We start from the raw sequence: 26,836 nt of genomic DNA on the forward strand, positions 1-26,836 counted from the left end.
TTATGCAGATTCAAAAATGCGTTGTGCCCAGCTTGAACACACACACCCACACACTCACACACACCAGAACTGTCATTTGAGAAGGCATCCATCCAGAGTTTCGACAAATGTCTTCCCCTTGGCAATCTTTCGCGCTGTCTCCCCAATGGGTGCTGGTTATAGGCCTTGGTGGGGCCGTAGAGGCAAAGCATTTCAGGCAACGCTTCTCGGCCTTTCATGGCTTAGATCAAGTGGTAGTATCTGTTCTTATCAGTTTAATATCTGATACGTCCCCTATTTGGGGACCACATATTAAAGAGATTTTTAGAACAGGGAGCTGGAACTGGAGCTTGCTCTGTCCACTCCACGCATTGACCCGTTATTGCAGTGTCTCCGGGATCAGTGCACTCCTTCTCTGATCCAGTTTCTAAAAACAGATTGGATTGAAATCGGCGCAAATTGTCTTTTAACCCTTCCTGTGAATTCTTTTCAGGGTGGAAAAAGCACATTTCAAATGCCAAATGTACCCTTTTGCTCGATTTCACTTGACCATTTGCAACACTTTGCTGGTTGCTACAGGTGTGTTAAGATGTAGGCCTGAATTAGGCCTTTTGTTACAGTGTTGCAAAAAGATTGTGCCATCTACCAAATGAGGCCCCTGCTGTCAGTACTAAGTGTTTACATTGAAGTATCCAATGAGTAGTTCGGCGATACAGACCACATTTGTGACCGCCCGCATGCATGAATTCTTTTGGAAAACATTGTGGACCACTGATGTTTGAATGTGGTGTATTATATGTATTTTTGAAAAAAAAAAATGGAAAAATGGGGTCTGTGCAGATCTTGAATATGCTTGTCTTGTCCATCTACACCTGTGTGAGTAGTATTCTAATACTTTTGACCAATCATGTGCGCTGCCTGCAGGAGATAGAATCTGAGCGCGGAACCTTCACGTGCAGTCACAATGGGGCCTTTATCCATAGGCTCTGGAACTCTCACGTGTCACAATGGGCTCTTGGCCTATATCAGGCAGTGTAAAATGGCACCGTCTTCAATCTGTAGCTGGAGCAGCAGCAGACCACATGGTCTGTCTACACCCAGCTTCAGGAGAGCTGGGAAGACAACGGATCGCCTGCCTGTTTCTTGAATAAGCCTCCTTACCTTGACAAGCCAGCTGGTATGTCACTCTCCATAAGGAGAGACGTTACACCTTAGACCCCAGTCCAGAGCCTCTCACCTAGCCAAATCAGTTCTCATGCTTCGCACTGACGAGGGCCAACAGCCCCAAACACCATGTCTGCGAAATGAGATACTGATTTGGTTTAAAGCCTAAGTCATATTGCATGACTCGTCGTTAAAGAGTTGATTGTGACTTGTAGGATTGCTACTTCCAACAGGTGGCGCTATAGAGTTTAAGTCCTCTTTTTCTCTGAAGAGGCTATTTGCACTATTTCGAAGGAAAGGGATGGAGGGTGTGTTAAAATAGGCGGAGTTATGCAGATTCAAAAATGCGTTGTGCCCAGCTTGAACACACACACCCACACACTCACACACACCAGAACTGTCATTTGAGAAGGCATCCATCCAGAGTTTCGACAAATGTCTTCCCCTTGGCAATCTTTCGCGCTGTCTCCCCAATGGGTGCTGGTTGTAGGCCTTGGTGGGGCCGTAGAGGCAAAGCATTTCAGGCAACGCTTCTCGGCCTTTCATGGCTTAGATCAAGTGGTAGTATCTGTTCTTATCAGTTTAATATCTGATACGTCCCCTATTTGGGGACCACATATTAAAGAGATTTTTAGAACAGGGAGCTGGAACTGGAGCTTGCTCTGTCCACTCCACGCATTGACCCGTTATTGCAGTGTCTCCGGGATCAGTGCACTCCTTCTCTGATCCAGTTTCTAAAAACAGATTGGATTGAAATCGGCGCAAATTGTCTTTTAACCCTTCCTGTGAATTCTTTTCAGGGTGGAAAAAGCACATTTCAAATGCCAAATGTACCCTTTTGCTCGATTTCACTTGACCATTTGCAACACTTTGCTGGTTGCTACAGGTGTGTTAAGATGTAGGCCTGAATTAGGCCTTTTGTTACAGTGTTGCAAAAAGATTGTGCCATCTACCAAATGAGGCCCCTGCTGTCAGTACTAAGTGTTTACATTGAAGTATCCAATGAGTAGTTCGGCGATACAGACCACATTTGTGACCGCCCGCATGCATGAATTCTTTTGGAAAACATTGTGGACCACTGATGTTTGAATGTGGTGTATTATATGTATTTTTGAAAAAAAAAAATGGAAAAATGGGGTCTGTGCAGATCTTGAATATGCTTGTCTTGTCCATCTACACCTGTGTGAGTAGTATTCTAATACTTTTGACCAATCATGTGCGCTGCCTGCAGGAGATAGAATCTGAGCGCGGAACCTTCACGTGCAGTCACAATGGGGCCTTTATCCATAGGCTCTGGAACTCTCACGTGTCACAATGGGCTCTTGGCCTATATCAGGCAGTGTAAAATGGCACCGTCTTCAATCTGTAGCTGGAGCAGCAGCAGACCACATGGTCTGTCTACACCCAGCTTCAGGAGAGCTGGGAAGACAACGGATCGCCTGCCTGTTTCTTGAATAAGCCTCCTTACCTTGACAAGCCAGCTGGTATGTCACTCTCCATAAGGAGAGACGTTACACCTTAGACCCCAGTCCAGAGCCTCTCACCTAGCCAAATCAGTTCTCATGCTTCGCACTGACGAGGGCCAACAGCCCCAAACACCATGTCTGCGAAATGAGATACTGATTTGGTTTAAAGCCTAAGTCATATTGCATGACTCGTCGTTAAAGAGTTGATTGTGACTTGTAGGATTGCTACTTCCAACAGGTGGCGCTATAGAGTTTAAGTCCTCTTTTTCTCTGAAGAGGCTATTTGCACTATTTCGAAGGAAAGGGATGGAGGGTGTGTTAAAATAGGCGGAGTTATGCAGATTCAAAAATGCGTTGTGCCCAGCTTGAACACACACACCCACACACTCACACACACCAGAACTGTCATTTGAGAAGGCATCCATCCAGAGTTTCGACAAATGTCTTCCCCTTGGCAATCTTTCGCGCTGTCTCCCCAATGGGTGCTGGTTGTAGGCCTTGGTGGGGCCGTAGAGGCAAAGCATTTCAGGCAACGCTTCTCGGCCTTTCATGGCTTAGATCAAGTGGTAGTATCTGTTCTTATCAGTTTAATATCTGATACGTCCCCTATTTGGGGACCACATATTAAAGAGATTTTTAGAACAGGGAGCTGGAACTGGAGCTTGCTCTGTCCACTCCACGCATTGACCCGTTATTGCAGTGTCTCCGGGATCAGTGCACTCCTTCTCTGATCCAGTTTCTAAAAACAGATTGGATTGAAATCGGCGCAAATTGTCTTTTAACCCTTCCTGTGAATTCTTTTCAGGGTGGAAAAAGCACATTTCAAATGCCAAATGTACCCTTTTGCTCGATTTCACTTGACCATTTGCAACACTTTGCTGGTTGCTACAGGTGTGTTAAGATGTAGGCCTGAATTAGGCCTTTTGTTACAGTGTTGCAAAAAGATTGTGCCATCTACCAAATGAGGCCCCTGCTGTCAGTACTAAGTGTTTACATTGAAGTATCCAATGAGTAGTTCGGCGATACAGACCACATTTGTGACCGCCCGCATGCATGAATTCTTTTGGAAAACATTGTGGACCACTGATGTTTGAATGTGGTGTATTATATGTATTTTTGAAAAAAAAAATGGAAAAATGGGGTCTGTGCAGATCTTGAATATGCTTGTCTTGTCCATCTACACCTGTGTGAGTAGTATTCTAATACTTTTGACCAATCATGTGCGCTGCCTGCAGGAGATAGAATCTGAGCGCGGAACCTTCACGTGCAGTCACAATGGGGCCTTTATCCATAGGCTCTGGAACTCTCACGTGTCACAATGGGCTCTTGGCCTATATCAGGCAGTGTAAAATGGCACCGTCTTCAATCTGTAGCTGGAGCAGCAGCAGACCACATGGTCTGTCTACACCCAGCTTCAGGAGAGCTGGGAAGACAACGGATCGCCTGCCTGTTTCTTGAATAAGCCTCCTTACCTTGACAAGCCAGCTGGTATGTCACTCTCCATAAGGAGAGACGTTACACCTTAGACCCCAGTCCAGAGCCTCTCACCTAGCCAAATCAGTTCTCATGCTTCGCACTGACGAGGGCCAACAGCCCCAAACACCATGTCTGCGAAATGAGATACTGATTTGGTTTAAAGCCTAAGTCATATTGCATGACTCGTCGTTAAAGAGTTGATTGTGACTTGTAGGATTGCTACTTCCAACAGGTGGCGCTATAGAGTTTAAGTCCTCTTTTTCTCTGAAGAGGCTATTTGCACTATTTCGAAGGAAAGGGATGGAGGGTGTGTTAAAATAGGCGGAGTTATGCAGATTCAAAAATGCGTTGTGCCCAGCTTGAACACACACACCCACACACTCACACACACCAGAACTGTCATTTGAGAAGGCATCCATCCAGAGTTTCGACAAATGTCTTCCCCTTGGCAATCTTTCGCGCTGTCTCCCCAATGGGTGCTGGTTGTAGGCCTTGGTGGGGCCGTAGAGGCAAAGCATTTCAGGCAACGCTTCTCGGCCTTTCATGGCTTAGATCAAGTGGTAGTATCTGTTCTTATCAGTTTAATATCTGATACGTCCCCTATTTGGGGACCACATATTAAAGAGATTTTTAGAACAGGGAGCTGGAACTGGAGCTTGCTCTGTCCACTCCACGCATTGACCCGTTATTGCAGTGTCTCCGGGATCAGTGCACTCCTTCTCTGATCCAGTTTCTAAAAACAGATTGGATTGAAATCGGCGCAAATTGTCTTTTAACCCTTCCTGTGAATTCTTTTCAGGGTGGAAAAAGCACATTTCAAATGCCAAATGTACCCTTTTGCTCGATTTCACTTGACCATTTGCAACACTTTGCTGGTTGCTACAGGTGTGTTAAGATGTAGGCCTGAATTAGGCCTTTTGTTACAGTGTTGCAAAAAGATTGTGCCATCTACCAAATGAGGCCCCTGCTGTCAGTACTAAGTGTTTACATTGAAGTATCCAATGAGTAGTTCGGCGATACAGACCACATTTGTGACCGCCCGCATGCATGAATTCTTTTGGAAAACATTGTGGACCACTGATGTTTGAATGTGGTGTATTATATGTATTTTTGAAAAAAAAAAATGGAAAAATGGGGTCTGTGCAGATCTTGAATATGCTTGTCTTGTCCATCTACACCTGTGTGAGTAGTATTCTAATACTTTTGACCAATCATGTGCGCTGCCTGCAGGAGATAGAATCTGAGCGCGGAACCTTCACGTGCAGTCACAATGGGGCCTTTATCCATAGGCTCTGGAACTCTCACGTGTCACAATGGGCTCTTGGCCTATATCAGGCAGTGTAAAATGGCACCGTCTTCAATCTGTAGCTGGAGCAGCAGCAGACCACATGGTCTGTCTACACCCAGCTTCAGGAGAGCTGGGAAGACAACGGATCGCCTGCCTGTTTCTTGAATAAGCCTCCTTACCTTGACAAGCCAGCTGGTATGTCACTCTCCATAAGGAGAGACGTTACACCTTAGACCCCAGTCCAGAGCCTCTCACCTAGCCAAATCAGTTCTCATGCTTCGCACTGACGAGGGCCAACAGCCCCAAACACCATGTCTGCGAAATGAGATACTGATTTGGTTTAAAGCCTAAGTCATATTGCATGACTCGTCGTTAAAGAGTTGATTGTGACTTGTAGGATTGCTACTTCCAACAGGTGGCGCTATAGAGTTTAAGTCCTCTTTTTCTCTGAAGAGGCTATTTGCACTATTTCGAAGGAAAGGGATGGAGGGTGTGTTAAAATAGGCGGAGTTATGCAGATTCAAAAATGCGTTGTGCCCAGCTTGAACACACACACCCACACACTCACACACACCAGAACTGTCATTTGAGAAGGCATCCATCCAGAGTTTCGACAAATGTCTTCCCCTTGGCAATCTTTCGCGCTGTCTCCCCAATGGGTGCTGGTTGTAGGCCTTGGTGGGGCCGTAGAGGCAAAGCATTTCAGGCAACGCTTCTCGGCCTTTCATGGCTTAGATCAAGTGGTAGTATCTGTTCTTATCAGTTTAATATCTGATACGTCCCCTATTTGGGGACCACATATTAAAGAGATTTTTAGAACAGGGAGCTGGAACTGGAGCTTGCTCTGTCCACTCCACGCATTGACCCGTTATTGCAGTGTCTCCGGGATCAGTGCACTCCTTCTCTGATCCAGTTTCTAAAAACAGATTGGATTGAAATCGGCGCAAATTGTCTTTTAACCCTTCCTGTGAATTCTTTTCAGGGTGGAAAAAGCACATTTCAAATGCCAAATGTACCCTTTTGCTCGATTTCACTTGACCATTTGCAACACTTTGCTGGTTGCTACAGGTGTGTTAAGATGTAGGCCTGAATTAGGCCTTTTGTTACAGTGTTGCAAAAAGATTGTGCCATCTACCAAATGAGGCCCCTGCTGTCAGTACTAAGTGTTTACATTGAAGTATCCAATGAGTAGTTCGGCGATACAGACCACATTTGTGACCGCCCGCATGCATGAATTCTTTTGGAAAACATTGTGGACCACTGATGTTTGAATGTGGTGTATTATATGTATTTTTGAAAAAAAAAATGGAAAAATGGGGTCTGTGCAGATCTTGAATATGCTTGTCTTGTCCATCTACACCTGTGTGAGTAGTATTCTAATACTTTTGACCAATCATGTGCGCTGCCTGCAGGAGATAGAATCTGAGCGCGGAACCTTCACGTGCAGTCACAATGGGGCCTTTATCCATAGGCTCTGGAACTCTCACGTGTCACAATGGGCTCTTGGCCTATATCAGGCAGTGTAAAATGGCACCGTCTTCAATCTGTAGCTGGAGCAGCAGCAGACCACATGGTCTGTCTACACCCAGCTTCAGGAGAGCTGGGAAGACAGCGGATCGCCTGCCTGTTTCTTGAATAAGCCTCCTTACCTTGACAAGCCAGCTGGTATGTCACTCTCCATAAGGAGAGACGTTACACCTTAGACCCCAGTCCAGAGCCTCTCACCTAGCCAAATCAGTTCTCATGCTTCGCACTGACGAGGGCCAACAGCCCCAAACACCATGTCTGCGAAATGAGATACTGATTTGGTTTAAAGCCTAAGTCATATTGCATGACTCGTCGTTAAAGAGTTGATTGTGACTTGTAGGATTGCTACTTCCAACAGGTGGCGCTATAGAGTTTAAGTCCTCTTTTTCTCTGAAGAGGCTATTTGCACTATTTCGAAGGAAAGGGATGGAGGGTGTGTTAAAATAGGCGGAGTTATGCAGATTCAAAAATGCGTTGTGCCCAGCTTGAACACACACACCCACACACTCACACACACCAGAACTGTCATTTGAGAAGGCATCCATCCAGAGTTTCGACAAATGTCTTCCCCTTGGCAATCTTTCGCGCTGTCTCCCCAATGGGTGCTGGTTGTAGGCCTTGGTGGGGCCGTAGAGGCAAAGCATTTCAGGCAACGCTTCTCGGCCTTTCATGGCTTAGATCAAGTGGTAGTATCTGTTCTTATCAGTTTAATATCTGATACGTCCCCTATTTGGGGACCACATATTAAAGAGATTTTTAGAACAGGGAGCTGGAACTGGAGCTTGCTCTGTCCACTCCACGCATTGACCCGTTATTGCAGTGTCTCCGGGATCAGTGCACTCCTTCTCTGATCCAGTTTCTAAAAACAGATTGGATTGAAATCGGCGCAAATTGTCTTTTAACCCTTCCTGTGAATTCTTTTCAGGGTGGAAAAAGCACATTTCAAATGCCAAATGTACCCTTTTGCTCGATTTCACTTGACCATTTGCAACACTTTGCTGGTTGCTACAGGTGTGTTAAGATGTAGGCCTGAATTAGGCCTTTTGTTACAGTGTTGCAAAAAGATTGTGCCATCTACCAAATGAGGCCCCTGCTGTCAGTACTAAGTGTTTACATTGAAGTATCCAATGAGTAGTTCGGCGATACAGACCACATTTGTGACCGCCCGCATGCATGAATTCTTTTGGAAAACATTGTGGACCACTGATGTTTGAATGTGGTGTATTATATGTATTTTTGAAAAAAAAAAATGGAAAAATGGGGTCTGTGCAGATCTTGAATATGCTTGTCTTGTCCATCTACACCTGTGTGAGTAGTATTCTAATACTTTTGACCAATCATGTGCGCTGCCTGCAGGAGATAGAATCTGAGCGCGGAACCTTCACGTGCAGTCACAATGGGGCCTTTATCCATAGGCTCTGGAACTCTCACGTGTCACAATGGGCTCTTGGCCTATATCAGGCAGTGTAAAATGGCACCGTCTTCAATCTGTAGCTGGAGCAGCAGCAGACCACATGGTCTGTCTACACCCAGCTTCAGGAGAGCTGGGAAGACAACGGATCGCCTGCCTGTTTCTTGAATAAGCCTCCTTACCTTGACAAGCCAGCTGGTATGTCACTCTCCATAAGGAGAGACGTTACACCTTAGACCCCAGTCCAGAGCCTCTCACCTAGCCAAATCAGTTCTCATGCTTCGCACTGACGAGGGCCAACAGCCCCAAACACCATGTCTGCGAAATGAGATACTGATTTGGTTTAAAGCCTAAGTCATATTGCATGACTCGTCGTTAAAGAGTTGATTGTGACTTGTAGGATTGCTACTTCCAACAGGTGGCGCTATAGAGTTTAAGTCCTCTTTTTCTCTGAAGAGGCTATTTGCACTATTTCGAAGGAAAGGGATGGAGGGTGTGTTAAAATAGGCGGAGTTATGCAGATTCAAAAATGCGTTGTGCCCAGCTTGAACACACACACCCACACACTCACACACACCAGAACTGTCATTTGAGAAGGCATCCATCCAGAGTTTCGACAAATGTCTTCCCCTTGGCAATCTTTCGCGCTGTCTCCCCAATGGGTGCTGGTTGTAGGCCTTGGTGGGGCCGTAGAGGCAAAGCATTTCAGGCAACGCTTCTCGGCCTTTCATGGCTTAGATCAAGTGGTAGTATCTGTTCTTATCAGTTTAATATCTGATACGTCCCCTATTTGGGGACCACATATTAAAGAGATTTTTAGAACAGGGAGCTGGAACTGGAGCTTGCTCTGTCCACTCCACGCATTGACCCGTTATTGCAGTGTCTCCGGGATCAGTGCACTCCTTCTCTGATCCAGTTTCTAAAAACAGATTGGATTGAAATCGGCGCAAATTGTCTTTTAACCCTTCCTGTGAATTCTTTTCAGGGTGGAAAAAGCACATTTCAAATGCCAAATGTACCCTTTTGCTCGATTTCACTTGACCATTTGCAACACTTTGCTGGTTGCTACAGGTGTGTTAAGATGTAGGCCTGAATTAGGCCTTTTGTTACAGTGTTGCAAAAAGATTGTGCCATCTACCAAATGAGGCCCCTGCTGTCAGTACTAAGTGTTTACATTGAAGTATCCAATGAGTAGTTCGGCGATACAGACCACATTTGTGACCGCCCGCATGCATGAATTCTTTTGGAAAACATTGTGGACCACTGATGTTTGAATGTGGTGTATTATATGTATTTTTGAAAAAAAAAATGGAAAAATGGGGTCTGTGCAGATCTTGAATATGCTTGTCTTGTCCATCTACACCTGTGTGAGTAGTATTCTAATACTTTTGACCAATCATGTGCGCTGCCTGCAGGAGATAGAATCTGAGCGCGGAACCTTCACGTGCAGTCACAATGGGGCCTTTATCCATAGGCTCTGGAACTCTCACGTGTCACAATGGGCTCTTGGCCTATATCAGGCAGTGTAAAATGGCACCGTCTTCAATCTGTAGCTGGAGCAGCAGCAGACCACATGGTCTGTCTACACCCAGCTTCAGGAGAGCTGGGAAGACAACGGATCGCCTGCCTGTTTCTTGAATAAGCCTCCTTACCTTGACAAGCCAGCTGGTATGTCACTCTCCATAAGGAGAGACGTTACACCTTAGACCCCAGTCCAGAGCCTCTCACCTAGCCAAATCAGTTCTCATGCTTCGCACTGACGAGGGCCAACAGCCCCAAACACCATGTCTGCGAAATGAGATACTGATTTGGTTTAAAGCCTAAGTCATATTGCATGACTCGTCGTTAAAGAGTTGATTGTGACTTGTAGGATTGCTACTTCCAACAGGTGGCGCTATAGAGTTTAAGTCCTCTTTTTCTCTGAAGAGGCTATTTGCACTATTTCGAAGGAAAGGGATGGAGGGTGTGTTAAAATAGGCGGAGTTATGCAGATTCAAAAATGCGTTGTGCCCAGCTTGAACACACACACCCACACACTCACACACACCAGAACTGTCATTTGAGAAGGCATCCATCCAGAGTTTCGACAAATGTCTTCCCCTTGGCAATCTTTCGCGCTGTCTCCCCAATGGGTGCTGGTTGTAGGCCTTGGTGGGGCCGTAGAGGCAAAGCATTTCAGGCAACGCTTCTCGGCCTTTCATGGCTTAGATCAAGTGGTAGTATCTGTTCTTATCAGTTTAATATCTGATACGTCCCCTATTTGGGGACCACATATTAAAGAGATTTTTAGAACAGGGAGCTGGAACTGGAGCTTGCTCTGTCCACTCCACGCATTGACCCGTTATTGCAGTGTCTCCGGGATCAGTGCACTCCTTCTCTGATCCAGTTTCTAAAAACAGATTGGATTGAAATCGGCGCAAATTGTCTTTTAACCCTTCCTGTGAATTCTTTTCAGGGTGGAAAAAGCACATTTCAAATGCCAAATGTACCCTTTTGCTCGATTTCACTTGACCATTTGCAACACTTTGCTGGTTGCTACAGGTGTGTTAAGATGTAGGCCTGAATTAGGCCTTTTGTTACAGTGTTGCAAAAAGATTGTGCCATCTACCAAATGAGGCCCCTGCTGTCAGTACTAAGTGTTTACATTGAAGTATCCAATGAGTAGTTCGGCGATACAGACCACATTTGTGACCGCCCGCATGCATGAATTCTTTTGGAAAACATTGTGGACCACTGATGTTTGAATGTGGTGTATTATATGTATTTTTGAAAAAAAAAATGGAAAAATGGGGTCTGTGCAGATCTTGAATATGCTTGTCTTGTCCATCTACACCTGTGTGAGTAGTATTCTAATACTTTTGACCAATCATGTGCGCTGCCTGCAGGAGATAGAATCTGAGCGCGGAACCTTCACGTGCAGTCACAATGGGGCCTTTATCCATAGGCTCTGGAACTCTCACGTGTCACAATGGGCTCTTGGCCTATATCAGGCAGTGTAAAATGGCACCGTCTTCAATCTGTAGCTGGAGCAGCAGCAGACCACATGGTCTGTCTACACCCAGCTTCAGGAGAGCTGGGAAGACAACGGATCGCCTGCCTGTTTCTTGAATAAGCCTCCTTACCTTGACAAGCCAGCTGGTATGTCACTCTCCATAAGGAGAGACGTTACACCTTAGACCCCAGTCCAGAGCCTCTCACCTAGCCAAATCAGTTCTCATGCTTCGCACTGACGAGGGCCAACAGCCCCAAACACCATGTCTGCGAAATGAGATACTGATTTGGTTTAAAGCCTAAGTCATATTGCATGACTCGTCGTTAAAGAGTTGATTGTGACTTGTAGGATTGCTACTTCCAACAGGTGGCGCTATAGAGTTTAAGTCCTCTTTTTCTCTGAAGAGGCTATTTGCACTATTTCGAAGGAAAGGGATGGAGGGTGTGTTAAAATAGGCGGAGTTATGCAGATTCAAAAATGCGTTGTGCCCAGCTTGAACACACACACCCACACACTCACACACACCAGAACTGTCATTTGAGAAGGCATCCATCCAGAGTTTCGACAAATGTCTTCCCCTTGGCAATCTTTCGCGCTGTCTCCCCAATGGGTGCTGGTTGTAGGCCTTGGTGGGGCCGTAGAGGCAAAGCATTTCAGGCAACGCTTCTCGGCCTTTCATGGCTTAGATCAAGTGGTAGTATCTGTTCTTATCAGTTTAATATCTGATACGTCCCCTATTTGGGGACCACATATTAAAGAGATTTTTAGAACAGGGAGCTGGAACTGGAGCTTGCTCTGTCCACTCCACGCATTGACCCGTTATTGCAGTGTCTCCGGGATCAGTGCACTCCTTCTCTGATCCAGTTTCTAAAAACAGATTGGATTGAAATCGGCGCAAATTGTCTTTTAACCCTTCCTGTGGATTCTTTTCAGGGTGGAAAAAGCACATTTCAAATGCCAAATGTATCCTTTTGCTCGATTTCACTTGACCATTTGCAACACTTTGCTGGTTGCTACAGGTGTGTTAAGATGTAGGCCTGAATTAGGCCTTTTGTTACAGTGTTGCAAAAAGATTGTGCCATCTACCAAATGAGGCCCCTGCTGTCAGTACTAAGTGTTTACATTGAAGTATCCAATGAGTAGTTCGGCGATACAGACCACATTTGTGACCGCCCGCATGCATGAATTCTTTTGGAAAACATTGTGGACCACTGATGTTTGAATGTGGTGTATTATATGTATTTTAAAAAAAAAAAATGGAAAAATGGGGTCTGTGCAGATTTTGAATATGCTTGTCTTGTCCATCTACACCTGTGTGAGTAGTATTCTAATACTTTTGACCAATCATGTGCGCTGCCTGCAGGAGATAGAATCTGAGCGCGGAACCTTCACGTGCAGTCACAATGGGGCCTTTATCCATAGGCTCTGGAACTCTCACGTGTCACAATGGGCTCTTGGCCTATATCAGGCAGTGTAAAATGGCACCGTCTTCAATCTGTAGCTGGAGCAGCAGCAGACCACATGGTCTGTCTACACCCAGCTTCAGGAGAGCTGGGAAGACAACGGATCGCCTGCCTGTTTCTTGAATAAGCCTCCTTACCTTGACAAGCCAGCTGGTATGTCACTCTCCATAAGGAGAGACGTTACCCCTTAGACCCCAGTCCAGAGCCTCTCACCTAGCCAAATCAGTTCTCATGCTTTGCACTGACGAGGGCCAACAGCCCCAAACACCATGTCTGCGAATTGAGATACTGATTTGGTTTTAAGCCTAAGTCATATTGCATGACTCGTCGTTAAAGAGTTGATTGTGACTTGTAGGATTGCTACTTCCAACAGGTGGCGCTATAGAGTTTAAGTCCTCTTTTTCTCTGAAGAGGCTATTTGCACTATTTCGAAGGAAAGGGATGGAGGGTGTGTTAAAATAGGCGGAGTTATGCAGATTCAAAAATGCGTTGTGCCCAGCTTGAACACACACACCCACACACTCACACACACCAGAACTGTCATTTGAGAAGGCATCCATCCAGAGTTTCGACAAACGTCTTCCCCTTGGCAATCTTTCGCGCTGTCTCCCCAATGGGTGCTGGTTGTAGGCCTTGGTGGGGCCGTAGAGGCAAAGCATTTCAGGCAACGCTTCTCGGCCTTTTGGCTAAGATCAAGTGCAGTGGCTTAATTGTTGCTGTACTTGGTCTGGTCTAAGGTGTCTGGGGTACCCGGTTCGTCGGCCTTGGGGGATCGTCCTCACTTAACGGTGGGGACTTCACCCCCTTGCTGCTATAGGCGTCCGGCTTAGCCCCCAGACAACGAGGAGTGATCGCGTCTTGTTTTCAGGGCGACCTGAATAATAAGGGCGTTCCTTTTGCTGAGCGTTAAATTGCTTAGTGGGCAGAGTACGTTCTTGGGGTACCCCCTTCTCGGTCTTGGGACGGGTCTTGCCTTTGGTGGGATTCTGCCCCTTGTTACTATAGGGAAGGGGCTTAGTCCCTGAGGGCCAAAAATGCCATTCTCTTTTGGATTTGCGGTGGGGGAGACTCCTCTGCGACAATCCATTAGAATCGAGGTGGATGAATGCCAGCGTCATGAAAAGAACCTGCACTATATTGTGAATGAGGTTCTTTTCGGGTTCTTCCTCCTAGAGAGAAATAAAATCCTGTGTCTGTACGACCAGGAGTTCCGTGGCCGATATACCATCTCGTTTACGGCCAAATCATGCTGTGATAACATCCATGCAGCATTGTTGGTTGCGGACAAGGACAGTAACATTCTGAATGGACTAAGGTTCGACTTTCTGTATGGCGAAGAAGAAGTACCATTGGTGCTCTTCATGTACAGTCCATTTGTCTCCGAGGGCGATATCGAAACCTTTTTGAGGCGTTACTGCAAGTCAGTGCGCTTCTCACATGAGATCCTCAACTCCCAACGCTTCTGGAATGGGAAGAGGAAATATCTTGTGAAATTCCATACGGAACGTGGTAACATTGGGGGCTTATGCCATCCGCCTGCCAATTTCGCAATTGGTAGTGTCAGGGGCTTCCTACGCTACCCAGGAATGCCCTTGCGCTGCCGAAATTGCCAAGAATATGGGCATACTCGAGAAAGTTGCGCAAACGCTCATGTAGTCCTCTGTAATAAATGCGGTAAGAGTGGGCACACCTCCGCCATGTGTGACTCTGATATCGTATGCAATCTCTGTGGGAAGGCCGGTCACGCCTTCAGAAATTGTCCGAGCAAAAGGACAAGAGCTGATGGTCCGTCTAAGTAAGGCCAACTGACTATCAAAAATGTCACCGAAGGGAGTATGGCGATACCTGCCCCTGGACCTGGGTTGGCGCACGCTGACGGGCCCGGACCAGGCCCTTCTGTAGTCCCGCCGGAAAATTTGCCGGTGGATTCTCGGAGGGATGGTCGTAGGGGCTCCTTAAATCCTCCTGGGGATTCCCTAAATATAGAATTGATCGATGTAGTGGCTCTAGATGTCACAGTCGCCCAGAGTCAAAAGGAGATAAGGCCCTCGTTCAGCATGAATGCACCCCCGGCATTGTGCGGAGCCGAGGAGTCCTTTAGTACCCCGATGGAAAAGGAAAATCCCAGTTTCACCCTACCGTTATCGGGAAGCTCGGGTAAAGGCAAGCAGGGTACAAATCCTAAACGATCAGTCAGTGTGGAAAACCGGAGGGGAACCTCTAGGGCGCGAAATAAAAAAGATCCTGATAAGACCTCATCGGGTCGTAAGCCATGTACCAGGAGTCGCAGTAACTCCTTGACCAGATCGAGAGCAGAGGATGACCAGAGGGATGACATCATAGACCAGACCTCCATGACGACAGCAGACCAGACCTCCATGATGACAGCAGGTGTAAATGAACCAGAGGATATGGACTCCACACAGCATCTGAAAAGACAGAGAGATGAGGTGAAACAGCCTAAGGTTCAGAGGAAATTTGGATGTCGAAGTACTGGGGAGGAGCCAAGAGAGGATGTCGCCTTTCTTCCTGCCTCAGATCCAAGTAACATTCAACAAATCCTGACCCCTGGAGAGATGGAGGAGAGGCCGGAAATCGGTTTTTTTCCTACACTAAGCTCTGATTCCTCTTAAATGTCTGCTCCTATAAAGATTGCCTCACTAAATGTGAGGTCCCTAAAGAGCCCTATACGCAGGGCTGCTTTATTCTCTTATTTAGAGACACTTGACTTTGATCTATTTTTCTTACAAGAATGTGGCATACAGTGCAGTCTAAATTACAAGGACATAAAAGAAGATTGGACACTGGGCACTTCTGTGTGGTCTGGTGCCAATGACTGCCGAGCTGCCGGAATTGGACTCCTCTGCCGTGGACATTCTATCATCATTCAGTCCGTGACTGAGATTATGCCGGGTAGAGCTATCTTAGTCCATCTTAATTTCAAAGGACTTCCTTTGCGTATATTGAATGTATATGCCCCTCCTGGAAAGCAAGAGAGAGCTGAATTATTTGATATCTTGCCTTTATTTTGTGTTGGGTCAACCCCCCTGTTGGTTGGAGGAGACTTCAATTGCACGCGGGAGGGGGAATGTCGACAGGGTGGTGATGTGAACCGTAAGGACCGTACCACCTATCTATTAAAAAGTCTGATTGATGATTTTAAGTTGCAAGATTGTTGGAAGGTGCTCATGCCGGCGGACCCGGGGGTTACATGGTCCAATGGTAGAGTTTCTTCTAGGATTGATTTTATATTTGCTTCAATTGGTTTTAAGGCCCATAAATGCTCTCTTTTATCTAATTTATTTTCAGATCATAAGGTTTTATCTGTGGAGCTGGAGCTGGAGGGGGAACAAAAAATCTCAAAGGGATCATGGAGATTAAATACAACTCTCCTAGAAGACCCTGAGATTCAGGAAAGGTTTGTACACGTGTACCAACACTGGCAATCCAAAAGAGACCCCAGAGCCTCTATGCTAGGGTGGTGGGAGAGGATAAAACCTTAAATTAAATTTTTCTTTATTAAGGAAGGAAAAAATAAAGCTAAACAGAAAAAGCAGTGGTTCTATGTTTTAAATATGAGATTACAGGTACTTTTTAAACTAAAAGATGTTGGAGTTGATGTAGATGATGATATTGCAAATTTGAAGTCTGAAATAAAAAGTACCCTGGATGAGAAAGGAAAACAAATAATTTTTAACTCCCATGTACAGCATCTGGAGGAAGGAGAAAAATGTTCCCGTTTCTTCTTCAAAAAGGTAATGGGGAGGAGGGACGCAATTTTAAATCTGGAGGGTGAAACTAATACTGTGAGAATGTTAGATAAAGCTTTTTATTTTTATCAACATCTTTTTAATACCAAAGTGATAGATCCTTCCTTTTTAGATTATGCTATTAATTCCCTTGATTTTAAGTTGGATTTTTTAGACCAAAGTATTTTATCCAGTGATCTCACCAGGGAGGAACTTTTACGGGGCTTCAAAAGCTTCTCCAATGGGAAAGCTCCCGGTGAGGATGGTTTACCAATTGAGTTTTATCTGATTTTTTGGGGGATTTTAAAGGAGGATTTGTTTTTATTGTTCAAAGAAGCTTTTAATACCAAGGAATTACCCCCTTCTTGGAGGAGAGGTTTGGTGTCTCTAATATACAAAAAAGGAGACAGGAGCCAACTTAAAAATTGGCGGCCTATTACACTTTTAAATATTGATTATAAAATTTTAGCCAAACTCATTGCACTCCGTTTAAAACCTTTTATTTCAAAATTAATTCACCCTAACCAAGTGTGTGGAGTCCCCGGTAGAACGATAGCTGAGCCACTTAATATAATTAGAGATACTATATGGTATTTTAAAGAGAGAGGTCAAGGTCTTGCCATTTTATCTTTGGACTTCGAAAAAGCCTTTGACAGGGTATCACACGATTTCCTTTTTATGGTTCTTAAAAAAATGGCGTTTCCAGAGAAAATTTTAACCCGCATCATGCTTTTATACAATTCCTGTTTTAGTCAAATCTCTATAAATGGGTTTTTAACAAAGGGAGTTCCTCTGCTGTCTGGGGTAAAACAGGGGTGTCCTCTGTCTCCACTACTCTTTATCTGTGCGATGGAACCACTGCTAACTTTATTAAGAAAAGATAAAGTAATTAAAGGGGTACCTATTCCTGGAGGAAGGGGTATGCAGGTTAAAGTCCTAAGTTACATGGATGATGTCACCATATTATGCCCAGATTCCACATCCCTCAGAAGGGTATTGAGAAATACTCAATTCTTCTGTGAAGCCTCTGGTTTTAAACTAAATGTAGACAAAAGTGATTGTTTTAATGTGGGTAGATGGGACTCTTCTTTGACCCCTGGGATAGTGATTCAAACGAATCAGATAAAAATTTTAGGTATTGTTTTTAACCATGCCAATGAAGGTACCCCTAATTGGGACTCTGCTATAGACAAATTAGAAAAAAAGATCTCTCTCTGGAAATTAAGGAACCTCAGTATGGAAGGGAAAATTTTAATTATCAAGGCTGTTTTAATTCCCATTATGTTGTATGTTGCAATGGTTTTTCCCCCTTCCAATCTACAGATTAAAAAAGTAACTAGAATTGTTTTTATGTTTTTATGGGGTTCCAAAATGGAAAAATTAAAAAGAGTTTTGATGTATAAAGACAAAATTAATGGGGGTAAAGATGTTCCCAATTTTTTTACTTTCTTTTATATAAAATATTTCTGTTTCTGTTTTAAAGTTTTTAAATCTGATGGCATTTTTAGTTATTTTTTAAAATATGCAGCAGGAATGATTTTTAAAAGATGGTTCCGTTTACCTTTGGATTCTCCTGTGCTCCTATGTCCTCCTAAACAGTATGTGATACTTGAGAAAACGGTCAGGCAGTTAGGTCTCCAGGAGTTGGAACCTGACATATTGGGAGATCAGAGGAAAGTATCAATGGCTTGTAGGCATTCGGAGGATACAATTCCTGTCTCCAATTTTTCACAGGCAAGGTCCAAGACGGTGTGGCGAAATGTGTACGGGAAATTCCTAGCAAATGTGCACAAAGACCTTGCCTGGGCAATTGTCCACCAGTGCCTCCCTACTCGTGAGTTCCAACATAGGCGAGGGCTGGTGGCAAGGGCCAAATGTCCAAGAGTAACATGCTGCGAGAACGAGTCTGTACTGCATCTCATGTGGAACTGTCCATTTGCACAGGAGGTATGGAGAAAGGTAGGGCCACTATTAAAATGGGCATGTGGCCTGAGAGATTTTAACCATATTTATGTCTTGTACGGTCTTTTTAAGTGCCCAAATCTTAAACAGTTCAGAGTGGCCTGGATAATTATTAATTGTTTTAAAAATGCCATGTGGAAAGTCAGAAATATTTTACTTTTTAAACGTGATTTTATTGATTCAGCTAATTGTATAAAAATTGCTCTAAGTGAAATGTATATCTATTATCTTAGAGATAAAAAACTGTATGGTGCAAAAGAAGCTGCTTCAATGTGGTGTATACAATTATGGAACACAATTGTTTGATTGTTTTTATATTTGTGTTTTTATATTTGTGTTTTGTTTTGTTTTTTGCTGTATTTTAGGTGTATTATCCATTATAATGTTTCAAATGTTCCTTTTTATTTTTGTAATGTGTTATTTTTCTGAACAATAAAATTATGTTGAAACCTTATCTGTTCTTATCAGTTTAATATCTGATACGTCCCCTATTTGGGGACCACATATTAAAGAGATTTTTAGAACAGGGAGCTGGAACTGGAGCTTGCTCTGTCCACTCCACGCATTGACCCGTTATTGCAGTGTCTCCGGGATCAGTGCACTCCTTCTCTGATCCAGTTTCTAAAAACAGATTGGATTGAAATCGGCGCAAATTGTCTTTTAACCCTTCCTGTGAATTCTTTTCAGGGTGGAAAAAGCACATTTCAAATGCCAAATGTACCCTTTTGCTCGATTTCACTTGACCATTTGCAACACTTTGCTGGTTGCTACAGTTGTGTTAAGATGTAGGCCTGAATTAGGCCTTTTGTTACAGTGTTGCAAAAAGATTGTGCCATCTACCAAATGAGGCCCCTGCTGTCAGTACTAAGTGTTTACATTGAAGTATCCAATGAGTAGTTCGGCGATACAGACCACATTTGTGACCGCCCGCATGCATGAATTCTTTTGGAAAACATTGTGGACCACTGATGTTTGAATGTGGTGTATTATATGTATTTTTGAAAAAAAAAATGGAAAAATGGGGTCTGTGCAGATCTTGAATATGCTTGTCTTGTCCATCTACACCTGTGTGAGTAGTATTCTAATACTTTTGACCAATCATGTGCGCTGCCTGCAGGAGATAGAATCTGAGCGCGGAACCTTCACGTGCAGTCACAATGGGGCCTTTATCCATAGGCTCTGGAACTCTCACGTGTCACAATGGGCTCTTGGCCTATATCAGGCAGTGTAAAATGGCACCGTCTTCAATCTGTAGCTGGAGCAGCAGCAGACCACATGGTCTGTCTACACCCAGCTTCAGGAGAGCTGGGAAGACAACTGATCGCCTGCCTGTTTCTTGAATAAGCCTCCTTACCTTGACAAGCCAGCTGGTATGTCACTCTCCATAAGGAGAGACGTTACCCCTTAGACCCCAGTCCAGAGCCTCTCACCTAGCCAAATCAGTTCTCATGCTTCGCACTGATGAGGGCCAACAGCCCCAAACACCATGTCTGCGAATTGAGATACTGATTTGGTTTTAAACCTAAGTCATATTGCATGACTCGTCGTTAAAGAGTTGATTGTGACTTGTAGGATTGCTACTTCCAACAGGTGGCGCTATAGAGTTTAAGTCCTCTTTTTCTCTGAAGAGGCAATTTGCATATTTGCACTCTTTCGAAGGAAAGGGATGGAGGGTGTGTTAAAATAGGCGGAGTTATGCAGATTCAAAAATGCGTTGTGCCCAGCTTGAACACACACACCCACACACCCCCACACACACTCACACACACCAGAACTGTCATTTGAGAAGGCATCCATCCAGAGTTTCGACAAATGTCTTCCCCTTGGCAATCTTTTGCGCTGTCTCCCCAATGGGTGCTGGTTGTAGGCCTTGGTGGGGCCGTAGAGGCAAAGCATTTCAGGCAACGCTTCTCGGCCTTTTTGGCTACGACCAAGTGTTGTGGCTGGAAGTCTCTAAAGCCTATCGCACCTTGGGGCATCGGCAGTTTAACTGTCTTAAGCCCCCTGCTGCTATAGGAGGTGTGCGTGCTCAGGAGAACCAAGAAGGTGATCGACCTGCTTGAATATGGCGATGGCGACATCGGCTACTCTCCGTTCCGCTGGAGCTGATGAATTGAAGATCAAGAACTCCTTCAAGATTGAAGTTGAAGAGCGAGCCCGTGACAAGTTTTCCCTGTCTTTCTTCGTGAGGAAGGTCCTGTTTGAGATCCTGCTGGTGAAAAGGGAGAATATTCTGGCACTTCAAGATGCTCCAGGACGCTTTGTTCTCACCCTGACCTCTGAAGTGGCATCTCAGAATTTTTACCATCAGATCAAGCTGAGGCTGCAAGAGGAAGAACTTAGAGGACTCCCCTTTGTGACCCTCTGCCTGGCAGAAGAGAAATCTGTCGTGGTTCATATGAACAATCCCCATGTCTCTCAAGGAGATGTGGCAGCCTTTCTGTGGATCTATTGCTCTGAGGTTCGCTTCTCTCACAAGAACATGAATGCTGAGAAATTGTGGACTGGAAAATATAAGTTCACTGTGAAATTAAGAGAAGGTCTGGGAATTGGTGGACTGAGTCATCCACCTCAGCACTTCCTAATCGGCAGAGAGAGAGGAAGACTCTTCTATCCTGGGATGCCTATCTTCTGCAGGAAGTGTATGGACTTTGGGCACTCTTTCGAGAGCTGCAAGGAGGAAAATGCTCTTTGCAAGAAATGCTATCAGAAGGGACATGCCACTCTAAACTGTCCAAATCAGATGATCTGCAATATGTGTCGTGTTTCTGGACATTCTTTCAGGGATTGTCCGTTAAGGAAGACCTTCAGTTACGCAGATGCCGCTCGGGGGGAACCCTTTACGAAGCGGACTAACTCTGATGAGCAAAAGGTCAAGCCCAAAGACTCTTCTAAGGATCCTCCCGGGAACCCTCCAGGGGATCCCCCTGTCGAGAGTAAGGTTCCCAGTGATTTGTCAGGCAGTCCAGTTGGTCAGGTGGTGGAGGAGAAGCCAGCTGAGTCTGTGTTTGAAATGGAGTCCAAGGAGGCTGGTGATGAGGATAAAGAGGAGGATATGGACATGGAGGCTCTGAGGAAAAGGAAAAAAGAGCAAGAATCAAGTGTGCAAAAAGGGGAGAGCGCCAAAAAAAAACCTATGGGGCGCCCTAAAATAACCCTCCCTAAGTACTCACCAAGACCGTTGGATCCTGTTCCTCAACCTGTTAATCCTTCTGATCCAGTAAATATCAAGGGGTTCTCGGATTCTGAAGTCTCTGAGGGTCCTCCTACCCCGGTTGGATTCATGTCAGATACGGACTCAAGCTCTGCCTAAATGATCTATGGCATTGCTTAAAATTGCCTCACTGAATGTGAGGAGCTTGAAGGGCTCTGTCAAGAGAGCTGCTTTATTTTCTTACTTGAGAACTTTAGATGCTGACATTTTTCTGCTACAAGAATGCGGTATTGACCATGACCCCAATTATAACAAGCTAAGGAATGATTGGGCGAACGGACCTTCCATCTGGTCCGGTGAAAATGGATCACGTGCTACTGGAGTTGGAATCCTGTTTAAAAACAATGCCTTTAAAGTTGTGTCGTTTACTGAAGTCGAACCTGGACGTGCACTAGTGGTGAATGTGAACTACTGCGGATCTGAATTTAAACTTCTTAATGTTTATGCATCTCCGATGAAGGAAGAAAGATCTTGTCTGTTTGACACTATAAAACTTTTTATACCTGGGCCTACACCAACTGTGGTTGGCGGTGACTTCAATTGTATTCTGGCCAATGAAAATAGGACATCAGGTACTAAAAGAAAAGATAAAACAGAGATGCAGTTAAAAAACCTTATTGAGGATACTCACCTGAAAGATGTTTGGAGAGAGAAGAATACTTCAGATCCAGGATACACTTGGGAGAACAATCTTATAAAATCAAGAATTGACTTTGTGCTGACATCACGGAGTCTCAAAGTTAATAATGTGGGTCTAGCAGGTAACATCTTTTCTGACCACAAAACTTTCATAACTCATCTGCAATTGCCCACTCTGGAGAAAGGGCGAGGAGTCTGGAAGTTGAACACCCTGCTGCTAGAAGATGAAAGCATAAAAGTGGAATTTTTGAGATTTTACAAAAAATTGCAAGGAAAAAAATATAACTACAAAACAATTTTAGAATGGTGGGAGTTTGTGAAGACTCGAATTAAATTTTTTTTTCTCTTGGCTGGTAGGAAAAAAGCCAGACAGAATCAAAAATGGTTTAAAGACCTGAACACAAAACTGCAAACAGGTTACAAACTCAGGAATGCTGGAATAGATATGGATGATGTTATGTTACAAGTTAAAGAAGATATCAGAAAAGCAATAGAACGGAAAGGCAAAGAAATAATTTTTAATGCCAAGGTAGAACATATGGAAAAAAACGAAACATGTTCCAGGTTCTTTTTTAGAAAATCTTTTGAACATAGAGAATTGATTAAGGAACTTGATGGTGAAACAACAAAGGATGGACTGTTAGACAAAGCGCAACAATTTTATCATAACCTTTTTAGTGAAAAGAAAATTGATAATGACTTTTTACCTGATGTTTTAAATTCTTTGCAGAGTCATCTTGAGAAGGAAGATCAAGTCTTGTTAGTTGAAGATATCTGTGAAGCTGAAATAGTAAGTGCAATTAAAAGCTTTTCTAGAGGAAAGACACCGGGTGCTGACGGTTTACAAATTGAATTTTACTTAACTTTTTGAGAGATTTTAAAGGATGACCTGTTTGAAATTTTTAAAGCTGCTTTTCGATGTGATAAATTGCCAGAGTCTTGGAGAAGTGGTGTGGTCACTTTACTTTTTAAAAAAGGTGACAAGACGAATCTTGAAAACTGGAGACCAATTACATTGCTCAATGTGGACTACAAAATTATGGCAAAAATTATTGTTAATAGAATGAAGAACGTCATCGGAAAGGTCGTGCATCCAGACCAGGTATGTGGTGTGCCTGGTCGTACAATTGCTGAAAATTTAAATATAATACGGGACGCAATATGGTACCAGCAAGAACGGAAGCAAAAACTGGCGCTTCTGTCCTTAGACTTTCAAAAAGCATATGACAGAGTCTCCCATAAGTACTTGTGTTCTGTTTTAAAGAAAATGAAATTCCCAGCTGTTTTTATTAAGCACATTGCACTTTTGTATGAAGGAAGTTTTAGCAAGATTTTAATTAATGGCTTTTTATCTGCAGAAGTTTTTTTACAGTCTGGCGTTAAACAAGGATGCCCTCTCTCACCTTTGCTTTTTATCTGCGCAATTGAGCCCTTATTGGCGATGCTGAGGAAGGAGAAAATGGTGAAAGGAGTACCTATACCAGGAGGACATGGCCTGAGTACAAAATCTTTAGGCTACATGGATGATATCACAATCCTGTGTGACTCAGAACAGTCACTAAGAAGAGCGGTAAGAATGACTGACTTCTTTTGTTTAGCATCGGCCTTCAAACTGAACCTAGAGAAGAGTGAATGTCTGGGCTTTGGTGACTGGTCAGATGCGCAGATTCCTCAACTGAAAATCAGAAATGACCAAATTAAAATCCTTGGCGTAGTGTTTACTAAAAAAAATGATGGAGAAGAAAGTTGGCAGTCGGTGAAAGAGAGAATACAGAAGAAGATAAGTTTATGGAAACTAAGAAAATTATCTATGGAAGGTAAAAATTTAATAATTAAGTCTTTATTGTTACCGATAATGTTGTTTTTAAATATGGTGTACCCCCCGAATGAGAATACAGTGAAGTTTTTGCAGAGACAAATTTTTCTTTTTCTGTGGGGGTCTAAAATGGAGAAAGTCCGAAGAGAAATAATGTACAAACAACACAAGTATGGTGGAAAGAATATCCCAAATATTAAAAAATTTTTATACTTAAAATTCTTCAGTTTTTGCTTTAAAATGATCAACATAAGGACTCATTGGTCTTTTTATTTAAAATATGCAGCTGGAGATATCTTCAGGAAGAGAAAGTGGATAACTTTGTCACAAAATTCTCCAGTCTTAATTACACCACCTAAACAATATGTTCTGTTAGAGAAAATAATTAGACTTTTCAACTTACCTGAAATTGACATAGAGATGCTGTCAAATTCAAGAAGACTGGCTCTAGAAACAAGGAGAAAAGAAACAATGACTGCAGTGGCAAATTTTACATACAATAAAAGTGGAAGAATTTGGAGAATGACTTATGCACCTTATTTAACAAATGAATTCAAAGACTTGGCTTGAACAATAGTGCAAGAATGTGTTCCTGTTAGGTATTTTCAACACAGAAGGGGATTGTGCAATACTGCAAAATGTCCTAGGGCAAGCTGTGCGCATGAAGAGACTGTTTTACACACCTTTTGGAACTGTTTTTATGCCCAAAATGTATGGAGAGAAGTTGGAAGTCTTTTAAAGTTTGTTACTGGTCTTAAGTTTTTAAATCATGAAGTAGTTTTATATGGAAATTTTACATGTCAGTCCAAAGAAAAAGAAAGAGTCATCTGGATAACGATAAATGGAATAAAAATGGCGCTATGGAAAGTCCGAAATATATTGCTTTTCAGAAAAGATCATATAAGTGAAAATGAGTGTATAAAATTAGCACTAAGTGAGATATATATTTATTACCTGTTAGACCTGAAGAGAATTGGAAAAAAGAGGGCAAAGAGTCTATGGAACTTTCATTTGTGGAACCTTGTAACATGAACAGATAATAAGCAAGAGAAATATAAGAAAGAATAAAAACTGAAATAATAGAACAAATGAAAAAGAAAAAAATCTGTTCTTATCAGTTTAATATCTGATACGTCCCCTATTTGGGGACCACATATTAAAGAGATTTTTAGAACAGGGAGCTGGAACTGGAGCTTGCTCTGTCCACTCCACGCATTGACCCGTTATTGCAGTGTCTCCGGGATCAGTGCACTCCTTCTCTGATCCAGTTTCTAAAAACAGATTGGATTGAAATCGGCGCAAATTGTCTTTTAACCCTTCCTGTGAATTCTTTTCAGGGTGGAAAAAGCACATTTCAAATGCCAAATGTACCCTTTTGCTCGATTTCACTTGACCATTTGCAACACTTTGCTGGTTGCTACAGGTGTGTTAAGATGGAACAGGAACAAAGATGTAGGCCTGAATTAGGCCTTTTGTTACAGTGTTGCAAAAAGATTGTGCCATTTACCAAATGAGGCCCCTGCTGTCAGTACTAAGTGTTTACATTGAAGTATCCAATGAGTAGTTCGGCGATACAGACCACATTTGTGACCGCCCGCATGCATGAATTCTTTTGGAAAACATTGTGGACCACTGATGTTTGAATGTGGTGTATTATATGTATTTTTGAAAAAAAAAAATGGAAAAATGGGGTCTGTGCCGATCTTGAATATGCTTGTCTTGTCCATCTACACCTGTGTGAGTAGTATTCTAGTACTTTTGACCAATCATGTGCGCTGCCTGCAGGAGATAGAATCTGAGCGCGGAACCTTCACATGCAGTCACAATGGGGCCTTTATACATAGGCTCTGGAACTCTCACGTGTCACAATGGGCTCCGGAACTCTCACGTGTCACAATGGGCTCTTGGCCTATATCAGGCAGTGTAAAATGGCACCGTCTTCAATCTGTAGCTGGAGCAGCAGCAGACCACATGGTCTGTCTACACCCAGCTTCAGGAGAGCTGGGAAGACAACTGATCGCCTGCCTGTTTCTTGAATAAGCCTCCTTACCTTGACAAGCCAGCTGGTATGTCACTCTCCATAAGGAGAGACGTTACCCCTTAGACCCCAGTCCAGAGCCTCTCACCTAGCCAAATCAGTTCTCATGCTTCGCACTGACGAGGGCCAACAGCCCCAAACACCATGTCTGCGAATTGAGATACTGATTTGGTTTTAAGCCTAAGTCATATTGCATGACTCGTCGTTAAAGAGTTGATTGTGACTTGTAGGATTGCTACTTCCAACAGGTGGCGCTATAGAGTTTAAGTCCTCTTTTTCTCTGAAGAGGCAATTTGCACTATTTCGAAGGAAAGGGATGGAGGGTGTGTTAAAATAGGCGGAGTTATGCAGATTCAAAAATGCGTTGTGCCCAGCTTGAACACACACACCCACACACCCCCCCACACACTCACACACACCAGAACTGTCATTTGAGAAGGCATCCATCCAGAGTTTCGACAAATGTCTTCCCCTTGGCAATCTTTTGCGCTGTCTCCCCAATGGGTGCTGGTTGTAGGCCTTGGTGGGGCCGTAGAGGCAAAGCATTTCAGGCAACGCTTCTCGGCCTTTTTGGCTACGACCAAGTGTTGTGGCTGGAAGTCTCTAAAGCCTTACGGAGCGCGAATTTTTGCCTGTAGGACATTATTGCAAG

At 43.8% G+C, this 26,836-nt stretch overlaps 10 non-coding genes and 1 pseudogene across 10 annotated transcripts; all 11 read left to right on the forward strand.

The window, feature by feature from the left end:
• Positions 1 to 198: 198 nt before the first annotated feature.
• Positions 199 to 392, forward strand: LOC138667991 (U2 spliceosomal RNA). The gene has a single exon (XR_011319026.1). It is a non-coding gene; the product is annotated as a U2 spliceosomal RNA (small nuclear RNA).
• Positions 393 to 1,669: 1,277 nt separating this feature from the next.
• LOC138667992 (U2 spliceosomal RNA) lies at positions 1,670 to 1,863 on the forward strand. Its single transcript, XR_011319027.1, has one exon. It is a non-coding gene; the product is annotated as a U2 spliceosomal RNA (small nuclear RNA).
• Positions 1,864 to 3,140: 1,277 nt separating this feature from the next.
• Positions 3,141 to 3,334, forward strand: LOC138667993 (U2 spliceosomal RNA). Its single transcript, XR_011319028.1, has one exon. It is a non-coding gene; the product is annotated as a U2 spliceosomal RNA (small nuclear RNA).
• A 1,276-nt stretch (positions 3,335 to 4,610) lies between these two features.
• Positions 4,611 to 4,804, forward strand: LOC138667994 (U2 spliceosomal RNA). Its single transcript, XR_011319029.1, has one exon. It is a non-coding gene; the product is annotated as a U2 spliceosomal RNA (small nuclear RNA).
• A 1,277-nt stretch (positions 4,805 to 6,081) lies between these two features.
• LOC138667995 (U2 spliceosomal RNA) lies at positions 6,082 to 6,275 on the forward strand. Its single transcript, XR_011319030.1, has one exon. It is a non-coding gene; the product is annotated as a U2 spliceosomal RNA (small nuclear RNA).
• A 1,276-nt stretch (positions 6,276 to 7,551) lies between these two features.
• LOC138667996 (U2 spliceosomal RNA) lies at positions 7,552 to 7,745 on the forward strand. Its single transcript, XR_011319031.1, has one exon. It is a non-coding gene; the product is annotated as a U2 spliceosomal RNA (small nuclear RNA).
• Positions 7,746 to 9,022: 1,277 nt separating this feature from the next.
• Positions 9,023 to 9,216, forward strand: LOC138667997 (U2 spliceosomal RNA). The gene has a single exon (XR_011319032.1). It is a non-coding gene; the product is annotated as a U2 spliceosomal RNA (small nuclear RNA).
• Positions 9,217 to 10,492: 1,276 nt separating this feature from the next.
• Positions 10,493 to 10,686, forward strand: LOC138667998 (U2 spliceosomal RNA). Its single transcript, XR_011319033.1, has one exon. It is a non-coding gene; the product is annotated as a U2 spliceosomal RNA (small nuclear RNA).
• Positions 10,687 to 11,962: 1,276 nt separating this feature from the next.
• On the forward strand, positions 11,963 to 12,156 carry LOC138667999 (U2 spliceosomal RNA). Its single transcript, XR_011319034.1, has one exon. It is a non-coding gene; the product is annotated as a U2 spliceosomal RNA (small nuclear RNA).
• Positions 12,157 to 18,894: 6,738 nt separating this feature from the next.
• LOC138668107 (U2 spliceosomal RNA) lies at positions 18,895 to 19,084 on the forward strand. The gene has a single exon (XR_011319086.1). It is a non-coding gene; the product is annotated as a U2 spliceosomal RNA (small nuclear RNA).
• Positions 19,085 to 25,222: 6,138 nt separating this feature from the next.
• LOC138668159 (U2 spliceosomal RNA) lies at positions 25,223 to 25,403 on the forward strand (annotated as a pseudogene).
• Positions 25,404 to 26,836: the final 1,433 nt, after the last annotated feature.

The sequence above is a fragment of the Ranitomeya imitator genome, chromosome 2 (assembly GCF_032444005.1).
Source record: "Ranitomeya imitator isolate aRanImi1 chromosome 2, aRanImi1.pri, whole genome shotgun sequence".
Taxonomy (NCBI): Eukaryota; Metazoa; Chordata; class Amphibia; order Anura; family Dendrobatidae; genus Ranitomeya; species Ranitomeya imitator.